At 38.5% G+C, this 23866-nt stretch overlaps 1 protein-coding gene across 1 annotated transcript in view; it reads left to right on the forward strand.

The window, feature by feature from the left end:
• Positions 1-23866, forward strand: part of St8sia6 (ST8 alpha-N-acetyl-neuraminide alpha-2,8-sialyltransferase 6) — an 80890-nt gene that overhangs the window by 20034 nt on the left and 36990 nt on the right. Inside the window, exon 3 of the mRNA XM_035442811.1 lies at positions 10071-10157. The gene's annotated coding sequence lies outside the window, so the exon portion shown is untranslated. The remainder of the gene's footprint in view (positions 1-10070; positions 10158-23866) is intronic.

Raw genomic sequence — 23866 nt, forward strand, 5'->3', positions numbered from 1 at the left:
GAGGTCCAAGAAAGATTACTTACTAGCAAGTCCAAATGTCAACCAAACTGATAAAGGAGTCATGAGCTAAATGAGGAATGTCCCCCACAAGTTTATGTGTTTAAACACTTAGTCCCTGGATTATGACACTGTTTGTAGACATTTCAGAGCCTTTGGGATGGGGAACCTAGTCAGCAAAGGTGGGTGTCTCTGGGTAGGGTTTGGGGGCTATAGTTTGGTTTCCTTACTAGGTATTTTGTGCTTCTGGGTTCACTGAGATGAACCAGTGATAGTTGAGATGATAGCTAAGGATGTGACTCTACCACACGCTTCTGCCACCCTGGATGCTTTTATGTCCTTTGTTGCACAGAGGACTCTCTCTGAGACCATGAGCCCAAGCAGTTCCTCCCTTAAGTGCTTCTGGTCAGCTGTTTTGTCATTTTGAAAAGGAATATACTGTATTTTCTAGTTGCAAGAGATTAGATCCCTACTGCATAGCAGTGGAAATTATTTTTCCATTTCCTGTGTGAAGAACTGAGCAAATTCTGTAATGGTTGCTTGAAGTTCCAGGAGAAAGCTAAATTCAGTTAACATATGAATGCCTTAGGGATTGGACAAGTGAATGAAAGTCTGTACTGGGAAGTTATTAAGCAGAAGACATAAAAGATGAGACCAGGAAATGTTGCTTTGAGCTTCTTCAGAGTAGCTGATGGCCTCAATACATTTCACATTTGTGTTTAAATGCATGGTCCCTAAAGTAATGGGGATGTTAGTATGTCTGATATTGAACTGGGCTGGGAATGATCATTCTGCCAAGTCCCTTGAGGAAAATATAGGGCAGGCAAACCAAGATGTGATAAATTCGGTGTGAGAAGGGCCATTGAGGAACACTGGCCAAGGGTTTGTGAGAACCAGCTCTAGCTGTCCAGGGCACTCCAAAAATCTTACCATTTAAAAATATATACCAAGTTCCAGGATTTCCACTATACTAGTGAATCTACCTTGGATGTAATATCTGGGTTACTCTTAAACATCTAAGTTTCATGTTCTGCTAGGTTAACTCAATTCCAGTGGCTACTGGTGTATCCATTTGTATTCTGTTCCTCAACATCCTCTGAGAAGTTCTGAGATTACATCCACAGATTACAAAATTTAAATATTCTTGGTATTTTGATATTTATCAGTCTTGTCTAATTAAAAATTACATAAACATATCAAATTAAGGTATGTTGGGTCATGTTTATACTCACTGCAGTCAGTATGCAGAAGTCAAGTTTCCAATATTTATGCTTGTCATATGAAACTGAGTAAGTGCATAGGAACTGACCATGATGAACAGTATTTTTCATTTCTCCTCTAAGTCCATTGAAGTGTAATATGTTTGAGAACATAACAGCTTTAATGGGTATTAACACTGAAATTGGTGTAAGGTAATATGTATATCTTACACTTTGAGGCATGATATAATGATATACTTGTTGGTCAACTAGATGTTCTTGTGGGGATTTTTACTGTTTTAGTTTGCTGTTTGATCATATAAACAAACATTATTGTATTTATAATACTTATATGTTCAAAATGTTTTTGATGAATGTTCCTTTTAATTTTGTTAATATATTATTAGTTTATTGAGATTATGATATAATTACATCAAATCCTTCTCATGAATATATATATATATGTAACTACAATGTATACTTTATTCTTAAATATATATTTTATATACACATACATAAACATATGTTAGTAAAATATAAATGCTTGTAAGTTTATATATTCAATATTGAATCACTAAAAAGTCTGTGCATGAACCATATATTACTGGTATTGGCAAGGAATTTCATTCCCTATTAATGTATAGCCTATACATGACCCTATGTAGATGGAAACATTGTTTAACCATGAATGAAGAGCCTTTCTAAATGGTCACTGGCTATTTTAGAGGATTGGTAGATAGTGGAAGAGTAGTACATTTAGAAAAGAATGGCTGTGGTATTATGATATACATTCAAGAAACAGAATTTCAATCCTCATCATTATGTTTGAACCTTCCCTTCCAAACACCCTCCATAGGTATGTATCAATACGTGATTCATATCTTATCTACTTATTAGAGTCTAAAAGGCCTATATTATTTGTGTTGCATAAAAAGCTATCCCACAAAACAGAGATACACTATCTATAATATATATGAAGATATATAAAGTATACATATATGTAAATATATTAGCATCCATATGTTACTAATATTCTCGGGGCATACATGTATAAAAGCATGATGTTTGGTCATAAGAGAAATGTATAAAGAGAATGCATACCCATTTTATCAGAATCATCCATTCTTTATAGGAAATTGAGTAAATGTATACTTAAGCCAAATGATGTACATGCAAAACAGATGGATGTAAATGCAATGATTGTTATTTTGTTTTAAGCAAAAATTGTAGTGGGAGATCAAACTAGCTGTACCTGTGGTCACAGGTGCACACGTAAGTGAGCATATGGGATATTGTCTGTGGTCCTGCACAGGCTTGCTCTCTCCTGGTTCCTGGCCAGGTCACAGAGAGCAGCTGGGCATTGATCCTTGGAGCTGGTACTTGTGGGTTATCAGTATCTCATGTAAGTGCCCTCTCCCTGAATAAAATTAACCTGTATTATAAACACACACACACACACACACACACACACACACACATATACATATACATATACATATACATATACATATACATATACATATATATATATATATATATATATCAAGTTCATGGTAAAATTCCAAATTTTAGATATTTGATCCAGAACAAGGGCCAGTAGAACACTGTTTATTGCCATGTATCATCATAATAGGAAAATAAAGTTCTTACAATTTTAATATTGTGCATATGATATGTGTGGACAGGTATGGACATACAAGTCATGGCATACATGTAGAGGTCAGAGGGCAACTTTGTAGAATCAGTTCTCACCTCTGGGGATAACTCAGGTCACCAGGCTTGCAAAAAAAAGCACCTGTACCCACTAAACCATTTCTCCAGATACCCAAAATATAATTTTACAGAAATTAAAAAATAAATTAGTCATGGATATCCCAAACTAAGTGTATAATTATAGAAGTGTATAATTATAGAAGGATCTTTGTATACACATTAACCATTACTATAATAAAACACATGCAAGGTGTTTTCTGGGCCATTTTTGCAAAACATCCATCTCTGCCATGATGTCCCCATTTCTTCATGCCAATCCTGTTCCCAGGTGACTTCTGGTACACTTTGTCACTCTGGTCAAGTTTGCATATTTCTGATGCAATCTGTGCCATGTATTCTTTTTGTTTCTGGCTTTTTCCCTTCATTGTAAATATTCTGAGGTTTTCTATATTGCTTCCATAACAATAGTTCATTCCTTTGTACTGCTGAATAAAAGGCAACATATTCCATTAAGATGCACATACAGCAATTTTGTGTAACCACTTGGATTACATTGGATTGCTTTCAGTTTTTGTCTGGTACAAATAAAGTTGATTTCATCAGTTGTGTTTGGGTCTTTGTGTGGATGGATTTCTGTATCTCTTGAATATTAAACACCCTAGGAGAATGGTAGCAGGGTTTTCATGACATGTATATGTTTAACTTTTGAAGGAACTGCAAAATGGCTTACTAAAGTAATAGTCTATTTTACATTCCCACAATAAACATGAGCATTCTGTTTGCTCTGTGTTTTCCAAGCTTTATATGATTCATATTTTCAATTTTAGCCATTTTAGTTGATGAGCTATGGTGTAGAATTGTGATTTTAATTCAACTTTCATAGTAACTAACATTGTACATTTTTATAGGCCTATCTATCTTATCAAGAATTTTGAGAGTTCACTATATCCTGGTTCCTATGCCTTTTAGATTTTTCTTTATAATGATTTCCAAATATAATCTTTTTATTTGATATTTAGTTTAGAGATTTATTCTTTTAGTGTGCATACTATGTTCATAATATGTATAAAACCCAGTACCTGGATCTAGGGAGATCACTCAGTAAAATGCTGCTTAGCAAGCCCAAGAACCTTAGTCCAGATCCCAGCACACACATTAAAAAAGGCAGGTATGGCTATCCAAGTGCTGTGACTGGAGATAGGGAGATCCCAGGGCCTTGCTGGCCAGTCACTCTAGCAGAAAGAACAAGCTCCAGGTACAGTGAGAGACACTGTCTCAAAGAGTGAGGGGTAGAGTCACTGAGGAAGACGCCTGAAGCAGATTTCTGTCATCTACAAATATACTCACAGGCAAGCATACCTGCTCATACATGTGCATGCATGCATACCACACACATACACAGACACACACCTCTCACACACATGTACCTCTCACACACAAACACACATACACATGCATAATACTCACATGAAACTCCTATACACACACACATCTCTTATACATACATGTACCACACACACACACACACACACACACACACACACACACACACACACACACACACAGAGAGAGAGAGAGAGAGAGAGAGAGAGAGAGAGAGAGAGAGAGACAAGTACCATCAAGATTTTTTTCTCACACAGCTCTTACATTTAGGTTAGTAAATCAGTTAGAGTTAATATTTGTATATTGAGCAAGATGAGGGTTTCTGGCTTGTTGGTATAACTATCAGTTGTTCCAGCAATCATTGTTGAAAAGATAATTCTTTCCCTTGGCACTGTCTTGATTTTCCATTCTTTCAATAGTTTATTCAATAGTTTATTTTTTTTTCTGTCTTGACTGACATAAGACACCACCTGATCACTGGGGTGATGCACTGAGTCCTAAATTTGGGTAGTGCAACTCAGCTGTGTTAGTTTTCTGATTCTGGGGAATATGCTTGGTTTTCAGTTTCTGTGTGAACTTGACACCCACAGATTTTAAATTTTAGAAACAGGGTCTCACTATGTATCCCTGACTGCCTTCAAACATTCTAGGAAGCCATTCAGAGTGGCTTCGGGCTTGGTGGTCTTCTGCTTCTTCCTTCTACAATTAGCCCTACAATTAGTCCCTTAATTTATTTTAAAAATAACAAAACACTGATGTAATTTTTATTTAATTTCACAAAATCTCTAGGTAAAGTTAAAAAATTGACAATCTTGAGTCTTTTGAGCAATGGACATGAGATATGGCCCCATTTACTTAGTTCTTTAATTTCTCTTTACAGAATTTTGTACTTTTAAGTCATAAGCCTTACACATTTTGGTCGAATTTATACCTCTATATTTCATGTTAATGTTTTTAAATGTTAATCTATATAGGGATATCGATAGTCTTAGTTCCAATTATTTTAGGCTGTTTCTCAGTTGCATTTTACTTCCAGTCATTGCTTCCAATGTAATTGACTAAGTGTGTTGAGTTGCTAAGTTACTCATTTTAGTAGCTTTTTTGTAGATTCAGTAGATGATGGTGTTATCTCTGAGCTCTGAGTAGAGACAGTTTTACCTCCTTCTTTTAATCTGATGGCTTTGCTCCTTTGTCTTACATTATTGTTCTGGTTGGACCCCCAGTGCAAATGGAAGACAGCTGGAGAAAATGGACATCCTTCTATGTTCCTCACTATTGGGAGCTTTGACCATGACGTATGATCTTAGCCCTAGACTGTTTTTGTGAGCACCAGTCATTGAAGTGAGAAAATTCCTTCTGTTTTTAGATTTGTTGAACATTTTTGTGGTGATTGAATGGGAGGCTGTGCTGAAAGGTGTTTCTATTTCCATGTGTTAAAATTGTGACGGGGATCTTCATTATTATTTAATGTAGTGAGTTGCATTGTTTGGTATTTCTCATAACCAACCTTGTATTCCTGACACTTGTTCATGGACCCTTGCTTTTCTTATGCACCACTGGATTTAATTCAACAAGCTTTTGTTAAACATTTTTCTATGTGTGCTTATAAACAATATTTTTAGCCTGCCTTTGGGATCAGGGCAACACTGTTCTCATAATGTAAGCTGGGAGATACCTAGCCTTTCAGGTTTTGAGGAGTTTGCATAAATGTATATTTTGTATTAACAGTCCTAAAATGTTTGATGAAATTGGTGAAACCATTTGTGTGCCTGTTTTCTGTTCAGAGAGTATTTTCATTGCAGTTTTTATAATAGCAGTGATACTATTCAACTGTTTTTACTTGAGAGGGTTTTGGTATATTTACCTTTAAGTAAATACATCCATTGCATTTAAGTCAGCCAAACTGCTGTTGACACATTATGATATCATTAGGACAGTTTCTCTTTGGGCTTTCATTCCCAACATTGCTCATTTCTATCTTCTACTTTTCCTAGGTCAGGCAGGCTGGCAACAGGCTTATAAGTTTTATTTCTGATCTTACCCTATTTTCATGATAATAGTCCTTGCTCATTAATATTGATTTTATATGGTAATATTTCTTGGACTTGACTGTAATTATAGCCACTCAAACTTTTTAAAAATTATCTCTACTATGGTTATCTTTCTAATGTTTTCTTCTCTTTCACACCTACACTTTGCTTGCTTGTATGATGTTGGTTTTGCAAAAAAATAATTTAAAAAAACAAAAACCCCATATACTTTACTTCTTTAAAAAATTCAGTCTGCCATTCCATGCCTTCTGATGGGTGTGCCTAGATCATTTGCATTTAATGTTATTGTTCATATAGTTGTGTTTATTCTACCTTCTTGCTGTTTGTTTTCCATTTGCCTGTTCTTTGCTTCTTCTTATCCACTTCCTCTTGCTTTGAGTAATTTTATGACTGCATTCTTTGTCTCTTGCTGGTTATGTTAGATACAGCAAACATATCTTTTTGTATTGTAGTCTCCTTTCAAATGACTTTTACATCTTCTGCTCCTGCTTCCTCCACTCCACCCTTGCAATCTAGGCTTTATTCTGTAATTGTGATTATATTTATTTTACAAATGCTATAATTATTTCCATCTATTTTTACTATCTTTAAACTGTCATTTTTCCTTGTTTTATTTTTTATATATATACTTAAATTGTGTTGGGGGTGGGAGTCCACATGCCAGAGGACAGAGATCAGTCTTGGGTATTGTCCTTGGGAACACTGTCCACCTCTTTTGAGACAGAGTCTCTTTCATAGTATTGGTCTCACCAAACAGGCTGGACTGGCAGTCATCAAGCCTCAGGGATCCTGCTGAATGCACATTCCTGCCAGGAATACAAACATGTGTGCCATCCTGGCTATCATTTTTACCTGGGCTCTGGGAATCAAACTTGCTTTCCAGGCAAGGACTGATCCATTTCCTAGCTCTCAGTTGCCTTTTAAAGAACAGTAGGAAAGAAAGGCACAGGTTCCTTATGTGTTTACATATTCTATTTCTAGAGCTCTTCATTACGATTTGTCAACCCGGATCCCTTACTTGCTGCTCTGCCGAGAGACTTCCTCCAACATTGCTGCTGATAAAGTCCTTATTTTTACCTTCATTTTTGGAAAGATTTTTCTGAGTATAGATTTCTAAAATGAGCTTCCCCCAGCCCCATTCTGCTGTTACTGTCACTATTCACTGCCTTACTGCTCCCATTCTTTTGAACAAGAAGTGTGTTGCAGGCTGTGGCTTCTTTGTAATACTGTGTTGTATTTCATTACATTTTAGGGTTTTCTTTTGCTGCCACTAAGAATTCATTCTTATGTTGTCATTTTCTTCCTTGTTCTTTGTGTTTGTTGGAATTCTTAGGTGTATAGATTTATAGTTTTCATTAGTTTTGGTGATAAATCCCATCAGACTTTGAAGATGCATTTCTTCTCTGTAATGAGGACTACAATTATACAGATACCAAATGATTTAAGGTTGACTGTCTCTAATTTTTCTCTTCTTTTAAAAGTTTGTATTTACTTGTCAATAAGTTAAAGCAATGTAGGGTCTTGTTACAGAGCCTGGCTCTACTCGAACTCATGATCCGTCTGTCTCAGCAGCCCCTGCATACTGGAATTATAGGCTTATACTTCCCGGAGCAGCTTCTTCACAGTTCCTTTAGTTTGCTGCATTTGTTTTTAATTTTTGATAGTTTTTATTGCTCAATCTTCAAGTGCACTAACCTGAGCCATACATCATAAAACATTTCATTTCTCTTTTGTCTCATAAATAGCATGCCAAAAATTTAGACTCAGGTACATCTAGTTTGATGATAAGACAATAGCTTTCTATTTCCTTTATCTTCCAATTACGCTTTATATTGGCTTCAAACACAATCTCAATTCTCATTGGTTTAATTAGACTATGTTTGGCCTTCTCTCTCCTTTCCTCTGATGGAACTAGTGAACAAAAGATGTTTTGTTACCTTGGTTCATGGCTTTTGTATGTACAGTGCTCTAAATGTCCTGATAACATCCTGAAAAGATTTAAAGCTATGCCTTAGTAATTGATAAGACTTCTCTAGACAGGAAAGATGTCACAGCAGTGGATATCTTTTTTTTCTTCTTTTTCTCTTCTCTTTTAAATTTAAAGTAGAAGCAATATTGTTTTACATGTCAATTCCAGTTCCATCTCCCTCCCCTCCTTGCCTGCCCCCCACCAACTCCCATCCCATCCCCTTTCTGCTCCCCAGGGAGGGTGAGGCCTTCCATGGGGTATCTTCAAAGTCTGTCACATCATTTCCAGTAGCTGATGTAAGCAGAAGCAGAGATTCACAGCTAAGCACTGAGCCAAACCCCTGGAATCCAGTTGCAGAGAGGGAGTATCGATGAACAAGGGGGAACTCATGAACCCCAGCAGTGGATATCTTAAGGATCCAGAATTAGGAATGCTTTCGGGAAGTTGCTGAATGGGTATCTTTAAATTTAGTGTAGCAGTCATTTGCAAAAGGTCTTTGGCTGCCCTCAACCCTGTGAGGCAGGTACTACACTTCAGCCTGGAAATCTCTCATCTAGACAGTTTGGAGGTCGGAACGTGGGGCTCTTGTGATGTAGTGTACTAAGATGAGTACTAGACCCATGTAGTGATTTATGTGAGTCGGCTGTGTTGGGGAACTGTGCACTTAAAACTGTTTTTAATCCTTTGGGTGGCAGCTCTTTGCTTTGCTTTCAGTATTCACTATGTTCTTAGATTTTTCTGGGTTCATCTGCACAGTCAGTGGGAATCAAGTTGATCCCTGGTGCTAGCATTGTTGGAGGGAGAAACCCAAGAGGAAGGTAAATTTCAGCTACAAAGCAGTTCTGTGGTCCACTAGACCCCTGCCTGGTAGAAATGCTTCCTTTTAGAGATAACCTTGGAGAGTCTTCATTGTGTTGTTATGGGTAATGGACTCTTTCCTCCAGGCAAAGCTGTGCAGGCCCTTTCTCTTCTCCACATACTCACCAACACATTCTTTCTCTCCCCCACCCCTCTGTAGCACAGCTTTGATCTTTAATGCCTGGCAACCTGATGGCTGAGAGAGGAATGGAAAGAAAACTCAAGGTGTTTTTTTTTTCCCTGTCTCTCTCAATTCAGAGGGATATTTGCATTTCAAATGAACACCCTTAAAGATGAAACAGCACTCTGTGCTTTAGGAATTAATACTTAATGATGGAATTTCAGAATGAGAGAGATCTAAGTGATCTGGGATTTTTGTCCCATGCCATCTTATCAGACTATGTCACTGTCTATAGCTTTTTATGCCTCTATACAGCTTTCTCACCATAGCACAGTCTGGATTTTTAATGTATTGCAGATAATTAAAACCAGATGATTATGCACGTGTGTGTGTGTGTGTGTGTGTGTGTGTGTGTGTGTGTGTGTGTGTGTGCTTGTGTGTGTGTGCTTGTGTGTGTATGTGCAGGGGGTTCTAAGATTGCTTTTGTGTATGTGTGTGAGAGACAGAGACAGAGACAGACAGAGGAAAGGAGACACATAGAGAGAACATGGTCACTGGTTGTAAAGCTGAACTTGGCTTATGAGATCTGCAGTATATACATTCTTAATCCAGCATACTAGTAACAACAAATTTCAAGCTGTATGCACCTAGGCACTTGGGAATAGGTATGATATTTAATGATTTTTCTTGACTCAGGGCTGAAATGAGGAGAGACAGATGCGTCCTCAGAGTGCCCCATGAAACTTCCTTGTCTAATCTTATTGATGTTCAACTCCCAGGTATTCAGAGGACGACTACCTCCAGATCATCACAAACATCCAGAAATGCCCATGGAGACGGCAAGCACAAGAATATGAGAATTTCAGGTAAAAAACAAAGTTTCGAAAAATATGAGTGAAAAAAATTATCACCCATTTGGTTTTAGGAGAATAAAAGCAGCATTTACAAGAAAAGTGGGAGGGGCTAACCAGAAACCAGAAAAGCTGAACTCTACAATCTTGTGAAACTATTGTACTATATTCCAGTGGCTGATGCAGGCATTTATAATTTTGCTACTGGAATTAACTCCAAAAAAAAAAAATCGAAGTTCAAAGGAAAGCTTTTATTATGCCATTTGCTGTGTGTGTGTTAGACTGATGTCAGTTCTTTGTGTCGTTTCCACTTGCTCAATATTTATTTTGTAAATAAAATGTAATAGCTTCAAGGGATTCTGGGAAAGCATGGAAAGAAGAGAACTGACCATGAGCCAATTACTTTAGAACAAAAAAGTGGATGGAGGAGATGGCTCAGGGTTTAAAGTGCTTGCTGTATAATCGTGAAGAACTGTGTTCAAATCCCCAGAACCCATATGAGAAGCTGGGCATGGTTCTGTGCACTAGCATTCCCAGTGCTGTGGGAAGTAGAGACAGGAGGATCATTGAACTTGCTAGCCACAAGCCTAGCTCCAAGTTCAGTGAGAGACCCTGTCTCAATGGAATACAATGAAGGGTAATAGGGTAGGGCACTCAGCATCCTCTGGCCTCCGTGTTCATACACTGGCACACCCACAGTCAACACACCACACACTTATACCCCACACTAAATACACACTCAGACTCAAAAATATTAATTAAAATAAATTGAAAACTAATAATTTTTTGTTTTCTACATAGCTTCTTCTAATTTTTTCTCTAGTTTTTATTACACAAGCTACATTCACAAACCCGAATTTCTCCAGCAATTAACCCACTGAAGTACCATCAATTTGGCAAAACAATGCTGCCAGGCCACCATTCATGAGCCATCTGCAGGATGAATGTATTAGCTTACCCTGTACTTCCTGCATTGAGGCAGTGACAGGGTGATTGCCACATGTTCTAGGTCTACATAGTGGGTCCTACGCATAGTAAGAACTTTTTTCAGTCAGTCAGTCAACAATCAATCAACCAATCAGTTATCTACTCTACTTGGGGAACTTTTAGCCACCTGGACACAAATAATTTGTGAAAGCAATACACTGCTGCTGTGGCCCATGGAAACTCACTTGGTGTCTTTATTCCCAAGCTGTACAGCTAGGTCGTGTGTCTCTTTGTGCTTTCCCAGTCTTGATTATTATGATTTGTTAGTTTGGTTTATTGACTACGTTCCAAGTCTTTTCTCTACATCCAGCATCATTTGGCTGCGATAAACTGATCACATGATCTGTGGCATGGCTTTCTTTTCTCATAAGCTAACAGTCTCCTTTAAACAGGATATTGTAGCTGGAGGTTTCTGTCCCACCAGGTTCTGCCACCCTTCAGCCCCAAATAAACACACAGAGATGTCTATTAATTATAACCTGTTGGGCAATGGCTAGGACTTCTTATTGGCTAGCTCTACCTTAATTATTAACCCATTTCTATTAACCTATGTATTGCCACAAGGCTATGGCTTACCTGTAATCTGGCATGTTATTCCTCTGACAACATGGTATCTCTCTGCTGTTCCTCTTTGCCCTCCTCTCCCAATTGGTCTGGTAGTCCCGCCTATGCTTTCTGCCTGGCTCATTGGCCAATCAGTGTTTCATTCATCAACCAATAAGAGAAACATAAGGGCATCCCCCATCAGGATGTCTTTCTCATTGCTGAGACTCGCCCTATGAACTGTTTGCTGTTTGGTTTTGCTTTCTGTTGGAAGGCTTCCCACCTTGTCTGTGGTGCTAGACTCCTCCTCTCCCACTTTCACTAAGTATGCTCTGAGTTGACAGCCAGTATGAGAAAGCTTCCAGTTAGTCCCCATTGGGTAAAGGAGTAAATTTTTGACTAAGTCATAGCACAAAATGAGTATCTTTTCTCTGTTGGCTAGACATGTGGATATCATGGTTTCCTAGAAGACCCCCTCTCTCATTGGCATCTCTTTTGTCATTACAGGGTGAGGGGTTCTGCTGTGGTTTCAATAAGAAATGCTCTCCACAAATGTACATGCTGAATGTTAATTTCTCAGGGCTATTGCTTATAACTCAAGTTCTCATGGGTCTTAATAATAAAAGCCCAGACTCAGATATAGGGGAAAATGCTGAGAGATCAGAGAGAAGGAGGAGCAAGCCAAAGCCACCTTTACCTCACCAACTTCCAGAAGAAAGCCTATATTCCTTTCTCCTCCAAGCTACCTTACTTCCTGTCTGTCTGTACAGATCTCCATGGTTAGCTAGTGACAAGCTCCATCCTCTGATCTTCAGACACCCTTTATTTGCACAAACAAGCTATCACCATAGTTACTGCTTGGTGGGGAAAGGGAGATACTAGAAATTTCCAGATGGGACATGGTTGGGAGAAGTAGGTCACAGGTCACATGTCTTTGAAGGTGTTACCTAGTCCCTGGACCTTTTTCTCTGCATCTCATTAGCCATGAGGTGAGGAAGTGATTTTACAGCATGCTTCAGCTGCCATGATGTTCCATCCAAAGCATGACCAAATCTTGACCAAATCTTCTGTGACTGAGCCAAAAAGAAAAAGAAAAAAAAAGTAAAAGAAAAAAAAGATGATAATTCTTTGCTTTAAGATGTTTTGTCTGTTATTTTATTCATAGCGACACAGAAGTAAATAATATAGATTCAGATAGGGATTCCAGTTTAACTGTTTGAGCTCCAAGATATTTTGTGTTGTGCCATCCAGTTCAAGACCAGACTTGGTCCCTGATAGAAATTTGCACAATCATAAGCAAAGTCAGTGAGTGGGAATAAAGTGAGATTTTTGAGAGAACCTTTTATAAATGCTGAATGAGCAAGAGAGGAAGAGGAGATACTGAGCTATTGAGTATCAATCTAAGCTTCTTAGCTAAGACAGGGAAAGTGACAGGAGTCATCAAAGCAGGGCCCTGAGCTCCTCTACTTCGGGGCATGGATTTAAAGCAAGCCTCCTGAGAGGAAGGCAAGAAAAACAAGATGCATAGGTCACCTGTGTGAGGCACTGAAAGCTGTGGGGGCAGGGGAGGCAGGGGTGAGGAGGCAGGGGAAGCAGGGGGCTGAGGAGGCAGGGGAGGCAGGGGTAAGGAGGCAGGGGTGATGAGGCAGGGGTGAGGAGGCAGGGTGAGGAGGCAGGGGAGGCAGAGGATGAGAACAGGAGCAGGAAGCACAGCGCTGAGCTGGGACTGCTCTTTCCCACAAGATGCCTGCTGAATGTCAAAGGCCAAAGGCAGATAAGTTAAGCAGAGCTCCCAGAATCCCTTGGAAAGGCCAGGTCTCAAAAGGACTGGAGCCTAAATTAGAATTATTTCCATCCTCAGCTGGATTTAGGAGATCTGCCCTTAGCCCAGATAACTAATGGAAGCAGAAAGTAAATCCTCTCTGGAAGCAAGGAGTGTTATTCAGAGGCTGAAATTGGCTTTGCAAGTTCTCACTCTCAATCTGACACAATTAAAATAATATTTTCTCTTTAAAGATGTTCCTTTTATCCTCTTCCTTTTAAAGATAAAGTCTGTATATTCCAGTCTGGCCTTAAACTAGCTATGCAATCAAGGATGACTTTGGATTCCGGATCTTCCTGCCTCCACCTCAGGTGTGTACCACCACCATGTTGTGTTTATGTGGTACAGGAGTTTGAACCCAGGGCTTCGTGTGTACTAGCTAAGGATTCTACCAACTGAGCTGCATTCCAAGCCCCTCCTTAAACAAAAATCAGCAGTCTCTTTAAACCTAAAGCTGCATGAAGAGCATCCCTGCTGTATATTATGATGGATGGGGGCTATATGATAGATGGTACCATGCTCGCATGAAGAGTGAATCAGTAACCATGGTGATTACCCAGCAGCCTATCCATCCCTTCAGGGCCAATTGAAGTAAACATCAGGGACTATACCACTTATTGTTTGTTGCAATTCAAGAGAACAGTCACAGTGACATTTATTCATTTGTTTGAATATGTATTATATCATAATGCTTATTTTATGGACATATTTGTTAGCTAAACGATGCAAACCCTCAACAGAAGTTTGTGCAATTAAATTATAATAACAAAATCTGGGAGTCTCTGCCTATTTATAAATCTGGCCTTATAGAAACACACCCCCTGTTATTATAGATGTCAAGTAGCTAAATAGCTTTCTGTCTGATTTATTTATAGCATTTTATGTCAAACTGAAGGATAAAATGTATGGTTGAAAAAGGCAATAACATTCTTTTAGCAGCCATTACAAAAGTGACATTAAATTCTCAAGAATATGAGCAAGTGAATATATAATAAAATCTATCTGAAACCCAATAGTTGAAACTTCCTACTGTTGACTCCTGGGGACTATTTAAAATTTATAGGATTTCTGTGGTCAAATGAGCTAAAATTATAAGAGCTTAAAAGTCTTTTTTCCCTATTAGTTAAATATGTTACTTGCTAAGAGAAGGGGTACAATTTATTAACCCACAAATATTTGCTTAGGACTTACTATGTCTAAGTACAGTAGCCTTCTTCACTACCTGGTATAGTGCTGTGTACAAAGAAGGGCTCACTAAATAGATAAATGGAAGGATACATGAAAATAAGCAAGAAAAATGAAGTCTCTTTACTGACATCAAAGAATTTTTGGTTAGTTCAGAAAGACAAAAATAAATAAATACATAAATAATTTATATATGATTTAATGCCAGAAAGATTATTTTAGACAAATGCTATGAAAAACCAGTATAAGATCACTGTAAGTGTAATTTCATGAAATGTTTTCTAAAAGGAAACAGAACTTGAATATTAGCTCTCATTGTGGATAGAAAGGGGGGGACTAATGTGGGAATAAGGAGACCAGGAATTAATTTCAAGTCTGTCTGGGTGGGAGCTATAAGCATGTACTTGGTATAAAGGAAATGCTTGTAGGAAGAGTGGGGAGGACTTGTTGATGCACAGGGTGCTGATTCCCGGAGGAAAGTCTCTGGGCATTCTGTGGATACAAAGGACCAATAGAGATATTCCCAGAAGGAGGATTACACAACAGATTTATTGCATTAGGGAAAGCACTCAGTCAGCATACCATTGTATGAATTGTACTGTTAAGTGGGAGTGTGGAGTCAGAGCAGTTAGGGGCTGGTTATAGGCAAGTGACCATGGGAGAATGGGGATGTGAGGTATCAATGGCATCTATAAAATGTAACTCTGAACTCTTCTGGGCATGGCCTATCTTCTCTTGTGTCTCCGATAGTCTGTCATATGAATCTGTGTGATTGAAAGTCAGCTGTAGATAGAAGTTTCTGTTCGGCCTGGTCCCGCAGCTGTTTAGTCCCAAATAAACACACAGAGGCTTATATTTAATTATAAACTGTTTGACCAATGGCTCAGGCTTCTTGTTGGCTAGCTCTCTCTTAATTAATAGTCCATTTATATTAATCTGTCTATCTCTATGTGGTCTTGGCTTACTGGTGATACCCAGGCTTCTTGCTTCCTCAATAGCTACATGATGTCATATTCCCTTTTTTCCTTTAGAAAGAGATTAACTGTGACCATCAACCATTTATAATCAACCCTGTTTACATAAAAACAAACACTTAAAAATATTTGGGAATTTGGATATTGTTCTGTCCAAACTGCTTCCTGCTGTTTGGGGGGTGGTGTCAATCCCAAGGGGATCCTGAGAAAACCCAGAACCCTCTCCAAATTCTGGCTGTAGTCATCTGTGAGGTTGCATCTTTGCAGCTATTTCAGATGTTGGATCACCTGGGCCACTCTGCTCCACGGAGTCTTGCTTGATCAAACCATATCGGTATGGAAGGAATCCACAGCTTTTCATTTTCTGTGGAAACAAAAGCAGAACCTCTTTTCCAAAGTAACATGCCCTTAGACTTAAATTTTGAAGTCAAGGCATTTCTAAATAGGTTGGATTAAAATAGCAGCATTTATAATCAAATGTCTTTTAGCAGCTGTTGCTCTGTCCTCAGGAGTCAAATGATTCAAAGACAATAACATGCAGTATCCAGACTCTGTGCATTTTCCATCTTTGCATATCTTTTTCTTTATTACTCTATTTCTTTTATTTTTATTTTTTATTTTTTGAAACAGGGTTTCTCTGTGTATCTATGGCTGTCCTGGAACTCACTCTGTAGACCAGACTGGTTGTGAAATCACAGAGATATGCTTGTCCCTGCTTCCCAAGTTCTGGGATTAAAGGAATATGCCACCACACCCAGCTACTCTATTTCTTTTTTAAGGACTTTATCCTTTTTCTTTTCTCTCTCAAGTCTATGTATATTTTTCAACACACTGTAAACTGTCTAGAGGTTTTTTCCCTCTGAATATGTCTCTAATGCATATCTCTATCTTTTTCTGACCACATGAGTCCTTAGTCTGCTAAGCATCATGGCTAGGATTAAAGCAACAGCTGGCTCTGCACTATTCCTTGGCTTCCTGACAGTCTAGATTCATGACAGAAGTATTGGCAAGAGTCATGTTTATTGTCATAACTCTTTGGAGTTTCTAGGTCCATGCCACCATCAAAAAGCATGCTGCTGGCAGCTCATAAGCCCCATTTAATTGTTCGGTAACAGAGCCTCTTTAAAAAAGCCATGCAGTTTTTGCCACTAATGCTGAGTCACGAAGCCTCTTTTAAAGGAGCTGTGCCTCTGCTTCCCTCTCTCAAACAGAACCCACCCGAGAAAATGCTGCTACCAAGAAGCTGTGTTTGATTCTGTTCTTTTGTGTTCAAAATCCCCTTTTAAAGCCTTTTTCAGGTTTTATTTGGAAATTCTTCCCAAACCTTTGGGCGCCACAGGGTTATGGGTTCATGCCCCACATTGGACATCAAAACGTAAAAGGGAGCGATATTGGTCTAAATAATAAAAACCTGGAGTCAAGTATAGAAGAAAATGCTGAGAGATCAGAGAGAAGGAGCAAGCCACAGCCACACCTTACCTCCTAGTGTCTCAGCAGACAAAAAGAATGAGTTCCTGTTCTTCCTGCTTATATCCTCTCTCTGCCCAGCCATCTTACTTCCTGTCTGTACGCAGCCATCTCACTTCCTGTTGTCTGTACAGACCTCCAGACCTCTATATTTAGCTAGTGGCAAGCTCCATTCTCTGATCTACCATCAGGCTTTATTTGTACAAGCAAGATATCACAGTCCACAGGTCATTTTAGTTTTGATTTCTGATCTATAATCAAAGGAGAAGTAAAATATGAAAGTTTTTATTTGAGTGATTGGGAAAATCATGGTGCTACTGACCAAAACAGCTTTCAAAGGAAAATGCTTTTTGAGAGGAGAAGCCTGCCTTGGACAGGCTGTGTTTGAAGTGACCCTGGACAAATAGGCATAAAAGACTTTTCCAATATTTGGAAGCCAGGAGAAAATGTGCTCTCCAAGCCAGAAAAACAAGTGGAGGGTAGTCCTTCTTCTCTGCCAGCTTTTTCTTTTTCACTATGATTTTTCCCCTTCTGTTATAGATGCCTAAGCTTTACTCATTCAGCATTTAATTGTGGGATGGAGAACTTTGAAGCCTGGTATTGGCATCACTTCCTTCTTTTAGATTTCACCTGGAAATGAGAAGTTTTAACAGGAAAGGTTCTTTATAAAATGTCCATGTGATCGGTTTCCTTAAGCCTTTAATCCCAGCACCCAGGAAACAGAGGTAGGCTCCAGGCCAACCTCATCTACACAGCAAGTTTCATACCAGCCTATCTAAGAAACAAAGATCCATGATTACTGAGCTATCATCATCAGCTAATGAGAATCTTTCCCAATGGACTGAAGCATTCTGAGCACCCTTTGCATTGGAGATTCTCTCTGATGTGGGATTTGACTGTTTAGAGGACATAACTGTTGACTCCTTCCTCTCCTCCAGTCTGTGTTGTACCTGTGAATCATTTTTATGAGGTCCTAATTGAACCTAGCTAGAACTTTAAGCAAGAGTTGAAGATGCCTTGTGTCCTTTTTCTCTTGACCTCCAATTTCAATACAATTGCACAAAGTCAACTATATTGAGGGGTCTACCATCTCTGCTTTTAAAACTATTTGCTGATCTTCTTATTAGGAGTTTTCCCACTCCCCCAAGACAGTACATAGAATCTACCTTCATTTCAACCTGAGAAATTGCCATTCTTCGTGACCTTCACTCCCACTTTGATAAACCAATATCTTCTTATTTGCCTGAGTATGACACTGAGATGAGATTTCTGAACATGACACTGAAACATTTGAGTATGACATTGAGATGCTTCACTGAAATTAAGCATGCTCCCCTTTCCCCACTTACTCAACTTCACCCTTGAGAATTCTTTTGCAAAGCTCTAAAAACTTCTGGTAAGCAGGTTTCATCCCAACAAACCTTTGAGCTCCAGCCATTAGTCTTAGATTCCTAGGTAACTTGCATAGTAATTACCACATTAGCTTTCCTAACTTAAAAGAACTCATTCATTTGTGTAATCGGTTACAAAAGCTACCAAGCACAACAACCACACTTATTTCTCATGTTCTTTTTCTCTCCTAGAAATACATATACTGTTATATTGATTTTTAGGTCTGGGAGGCTCTCTATTCCCAATTGATGTATTACAACATACTCATGTTTCTGAGACATAAGATGGAATCCTTATGGGAGCAAACAGTGCTATTGTGGAAATGTTGATGTTTAAGACTCATGCAAATGAGATATCTTTCAAATGATTTGGAAAATAGGTATTTTGTGCCTGATTATTTTGTTACCAACAAGAATTACATTGTAATTATTTTATTAAATCTTGAGCTAACCTCCAGGTTTGATCAAATTAAAGCTTCTTAAAAGTCATCTCTATTCTTGTGTTGAGTATATAAGAAATTATTCTAGAGCTGGTGACAGTAAGATGGTTCATCTGGTAAAGGCACTTGCCACCAAGTCTCAAGACCTGAGTTCAATGCCAAGAACCCTCAAGATGGAAGGAGAGAATTGATTGCTACAAGTTGACTTACAGTCCCCACATGTGTACCATAGTGTATACACATGCACACAGACACAATAAATAAATATACTTTAAAAATTTTAAAGACCCTGATGCCATTTAGTAGATTTCATTGAAAGACCTAAAAAGTATCTCGGCCCTGCTCCAAATGAGTTCAAAGACTTTGAAGATACCCCCATGGAAGGCCTCCTCGTCCCTGGGGAGCACAAAGGTGTGGGGCAGAGGGTCAGTGGGGGGCAGGGGAGGAGGAGAGGGAGAGGGAATTGAGATTGACATGTAAAAGAAGCTTGTTTCTAATTTTAAAAGTATATGTTAAAATAAATGTATATAGATTCTTATATACTAATTTAAATGTATATATTCACATTGTCAAGGGAGTACCATTAAATTTAACATGGAGTTAAACAAATAAGTCCATTGATATCTTGCAAGAAGTCATTGATTGTACTGGAAAACTGAATTTCACCACCAAGTTTTCAGTTTTCTTTGAAACATCTATTCAAAAGCAACAGTAATGCATTACCACCTTGTGAATTTATTCTTGGTCGTACAGTCAGTACTTAATATTCATGTTCCAGGCAGTTTGTTCTGAAGCACAGAATTCTTGGTGAGAAGCAAGCTCCGTCTCTATTATATGCTTCCAATTATACAAGACCATGCTCCTTTTTCTGAGCCACTATTTTCCTCCTCTCTATTCCCTTAAATGTTTTCTGTTTATGATTTGTGCATGATGACAGCTAAAGGCAATGCATATTTTATTCTTCAAATTTAAGCAGAAGCATGCACTTTCTGCTAGGTGTTCTGGGTCAGTTATCAGACTGAGAAAGCTTCTTGTTGTTTCCTCTGCATCAGGACCATTTTTCACTGTTAATACCCTGTCATATCATTTCCTATCTGTCACACCATTCAGCATGTCTGTGCATTTAGAAAAGCAACAGAAGCCACACCATGTCATTACCTTTGCAACATTTAATAATAGAAACCATCTCTTGTACATGGCGACTAGGTCCTCTTCTTAGCTTTTAGAATATAAAGTTTTCCATAAAAATTCATCAAACCTAACATAGGATTCATTGGTCTTCTAAATTCTGTTTCAAAACTTGTCTGCCAAGTTGTACTCAGTACTAACTACACTGCTTTACTTACCTGTGTCAGGTAAGCCTCCCTCCAGGTTGCCCTGCTAGTCAAATCTTCTTGTCTTTATATTGTCTACAGTATCTTCAGCATTGCATAGCTTGCTTAAACATTTCTCTGCATCCCAGCTGATAGGTCTAGTCAGTGTTTCAACAGTGCCCCTTTACAACTAGGCTCTCACCACATTCAGTTTCTGCTCCTTTGCTTTGATAACCATATTCTCTCATGTTTTATTTTGCCTTGGTTTCAATTCTCAGGCAGCTGAACTCTTTTTTCATACATTTAAAAAAATGTACCAGGACATAAACAAGCCAAGAAAGGAAACACTCATTTATCTGTTGCCACTTCAGTTTGCAATTTATACATTTTCTCGTCTTAGACTGAGGCTTGAAATAATTCCATTGAGTTTTGACTCACATAAAAAATTTACTTGTGTGAGGGTGCCTGTGCGTGTGCATGCATGTGTGCCACCTGTGAAGGTCAGAAGATGGTGTGAAGTCTCCCAGGACTGGAGTTAGAGTTAGTTGTAAACTGCTTGGAATAAATGCTGCTGTGCCAGCTCAGGCTCTCTGGAAGATCAAGAGGCACTTTTAATTGCTAAGTCATTTCTCCAGCCTCTTCTTCAACTTAACAATTATTTTAAATTATATATATGCATGATGTGTGTGTGGAGGTGTGCATGCCGTAACACAAGTGTTGCTGTAGATGAGAACTCTGTGGAGTCTGCTCTCTGCTTCCACCTTTATGTGGATTCCAGGTCATCAAAGCTGCCCAAGTTCTTTACCCACTCAGCCATGTCACTAGTACAGTTTGGGGCTTCTCTATGGCTGACAGGTTACAAAGAACTTTAAGTGGACTGAGGTATTAGGAGGTTGAACACTCAGCAAAACTGTAAACTGTATTGTTCTTTCTATTTTACTCATGTCTGTAGCAGTATTGAGTATTTGCTCTCCGTCAGGTTCTTGAGTTGCTTTTACCTCTTTCACTTTGTTATCCACCCATAAGTTGTTTCAAGTCCTTTTTTTTCTTCTCAATGCAGTGCCTCAGGCAGGGGGCTGGGAGTTAAGTCATCATACCATGTCAAGTTTTTGTGCTTCCAAATATTATTTTTTCTTATTTTCAAAGTCCCAGGTCCTCTGTGGAGAACTCACTGGCCTTTGATATTCTAATTCTTGTCACTCATGAGGGACTGGTGGCCTGCTCTGAAAAGGAGAAGAGGGAAATGAAGATGCACTGAGTTCCTTCCCCATGTTGCTCTGACGATTTGAATATTGTATAATTTTAAAGGCACACTCCATAATTTCAAAATATAACAGTATAACTCAGTGCTTTTAGCCAATTCACATAGCTATACAACAATAATTACTAATTCCAGAACATTTTCATCATTCCTAAATATCTATTCCCATTGACAGTGATTTCCTATTTTTCTTTTCTCTATGACTTTGGCAACTAATGATCTGCTTTCTGGCTGTATAGGTTTGCCCCCCTCAGGTAATTTAATATATATGGACTTATATAACATGGTCAACATGCTGCCCTTTAGTTACTGACTTCTACTTAGCTTGATGTTTAAGATCTACCCATTACAACATGAATCAGCACTCCCCTCTGTTAAGTTGTCACGTAATGTCCTGTTGTGTGGGCATGCTGTTTCGTTGTCTGTTTTAGTTACTTTACTTCTTGTTGTGATGAAACAGTTCATCAAAAGCATCGTAAGAGAGAAGGGTTTTGTTTGGGCTCTTTGGTTACCACTGGTTGTGGGAAGGCAGTTATATCATCAGGAGCTTGATGAATGCTTGGGCTCTGCTCACTTCCTCACTTTTATACAGTCTAGAATCCCAGCCCAGCAAATGGTACCACCTACAGTGGATGGGTCTTCCCAACTCAACTAATCCAGTCAAGATAATCACTCCCCCACAGGCATGCCCAGAGGGGGCAGTGCCCCATGGGTTTTCCCAAGGGCTTTTTTTCTAGGTGATTCTAGGTCTCATCAGGTTGATGATGGAGACTCCGCTGTTCATTGGGTGATGAGCATTTGGTTTGTTATGACTTTTTGATTGTGAATGTATGTTTTCATTTCTCTTAGTGTGCAGTTAGGAATGGAATAACTGGGCACCTGGTAACTCTGGGTTTAGTATTTTGAGGAACTGAAATCTCTTTTCCAAAGTGACTGCACCATTTCACAGTCCTGACAGCATGTTAAGAATAAAATTTCCTCAATGACATTTCTGTATTGTGGTTTTCATTTGAGTGTGCCTAGGCATTTATGAGGTCAAATATCTTTGCTGTGCCCAGTAGCCATTTTTTGTATCTACATTAACACAATATCTAATCCAGTCTTTTACTCATTTTAAAATTGAACTATCATCTGACTGTTGAGTAGCTACTGTAATTTATAGATTTTTTGTAGCAAATTTCTAATAATATACATGATTTGAAAGTATTTTCTTTCATTCGGTAGGCTGTTTTTTTCATTTATTGACCATATCCTGTAACTCATAACACATTTAAATTTTGATATAGTACAATTTATTCTTCTTTTGTCACTGATACTTTTGGTTTTATAGCTATGAAAATATTCCTTGACTCAAGTTTTATGACTATGGTGTATATGGTCTGAATATGTAGTGGCTTCCCCATAGGCTCATGATTTGAAAAATTGGTCCTAACATGAAATTATTTGGGGAATTATGGATATATTAGAAGTGCATAGTAGCTAGAGGAAGTAGGACACTAGGGGCAGTTCCTTGGAAGAATATTATCTTTAATAACTCCCTGACTCACTTTCTGCTTCCTGGAATACCATGATGTGAACTGAATTGCTTTACCTTATCTTCCCTGCCATGATGGACTGAAATACTCTGAAACCGTGAGCAAAATAAACTTTTCCTTCCTTAAGCTGTCAGTGTTATGGAACAGTGATGGAAATGTAATTAATCCAGAAAATTGATACAAGTGAAGTGTGGTAATTTCTATGACTAAAACATGATGGTGTAGTTCCTGTATCTTTAAACTGGTTTTAGGGAGGAACTTGGTGATGTTTGTGGTTGTGGCTAGAAATACTCTAGGCTGTAAGTAGAACTGAATCAGTAAGTCTGAGAAGACTCAAAAGACCAGAATCTTGACAACAATGCAGAAAGTGTGAAGATGGGAAAAGGGACTCCACTAAGCGCAGGACTAGGGACATTAGTATTATATGCTGGCAGAGAACTTGGTTCTTATTTTAAACTTTGTGGGAGAACTGACTTCAAAGATGACAAATCAACTAATTTGATGAAAGACATTTCAAGACAGCATAGCATTCATGGTGTGGCATGCTGGCTTTAGGTAGGTTTACAGTCAGACTTGGGAACAAAAAGCAGAGTGAATGTATTTGAAGACATACAATCTAGCTGCAAAAGAGCTTACTTATAAGTGATGGACTAGGAAAGTATTGTTAAAGAGATGAGGACCTGTAAAGTGAAATATCAATATGGAGTCAAATATAGATATAAGGATATTTATTTAGGAGAACCCTACTTACTCAGAACAGCCTAGCCAGCCGGCAGGGAATGAGATAAGCAGAAGAAGCCAAAGAA

Source organism: Cricetulus griseus, chromosome 3 (genome assembly GCF_003668045.3).
Source record: "Cricetulus griseus strain 17A/GY chromosome 3, alternate assembly CriGri-PICRH-1.0, whole genome shotgun sequence".
Lineage (NCBI taxonomy): Eukaryota > Metazoa > Chordata > Mammalia > Rodentia > Cricetidae > Cricetulus > Cricetulus griseus.